General features: G+C 49.4%; 1 non-coding gene across 1 annotated transcript; it reads right to left on the minus strand.

The window, feature by feature from the left end:
• Positions 1-369: 369 nt before the first annotated feature.
• On the minus strand, positions 370-445 carry TRNAP-GGG (transfer RNA proline (anticodon GGG)). Its single transcript has one exon. It is a non-coding gene; the product is annotated as a tRNA-Pro (tRNA).
• Positions 446-706: the final 261 nt, after the last annotated feature.

Raw genomic sequence — 706 nt, forward strand, 5'->3', positions numbered from 1 at the left:
GGCAAACTCATTAGTCAACAGAGCCAAATATCAACAGTACAATGATTGAAATTTCTTTTGAGAGCCAATTTTTTTTTTCTTTTCTTTTCATTTTTCCAAAGTTGGAAATGAGGAGGCAGTCAGACAGACTCCCGCATGCGCCCAACCGGGATCCACCCAGCATACCCACCAGGAGGTGATGCTCTGCCCCTCTGGGGCGTTGCTCTGTTGCATCCAGAGCCATTCTAGCATCTGAGGCAGAGGCCATAGAGCCATCCTCAGCACCTGGGCCAACTTTACTCCAATGGAGCCTTGGCTGCAGGAAGGGAAGAGAGAGACAGAGAGGAAGGAGAGGGGAGGGGTGGAGAGCAGATGGGCGCTTCTCCTGTGTGCCCTGGCCGGGAATCGAACCCGGGACTCCTGCATCCCAGGCCGATGCTCTACCGCTGAGCCAACCGGCCAGGACCTTGAGAGCCAAATTTTTAAAACTTAAACTATATAGGTAGGTACATTCCTTATTGAGGTAGCACCTGCATGTGGTATTTTGTGGAAGAGCCACACTCAAGAGGCCAAAGAGCCGCATGTGGCTTGCGAGCCACAGTTTGCCCACCAGGTTAGTTGGATTTTTTTTAAATGCTTAACGGGGCAGAAGTGCAATGTTAGTCAGATATCATTGTAATTTAATGAGTAGGCTACAATGCAAATGAGGGGGGAAAGGGTATATCAA

The sequence above is a fragment of the Saccopteryx leptura genome, chromosome 1, assembly GCF_036850995.1.
Source record: "Saccopteryx leptura isolate mSacLep1 chromosome 1, mSacLep1_pri_phased_curated, whole genome shotgun sequence".
In the NCBI taxonomy this organism is placed as follows: Eukaryota; Metazoa; Chordata; class Mammalia; order Chiroptera; family Emballonuridae; genus Saccopteryx; species Saccopteryx leptura.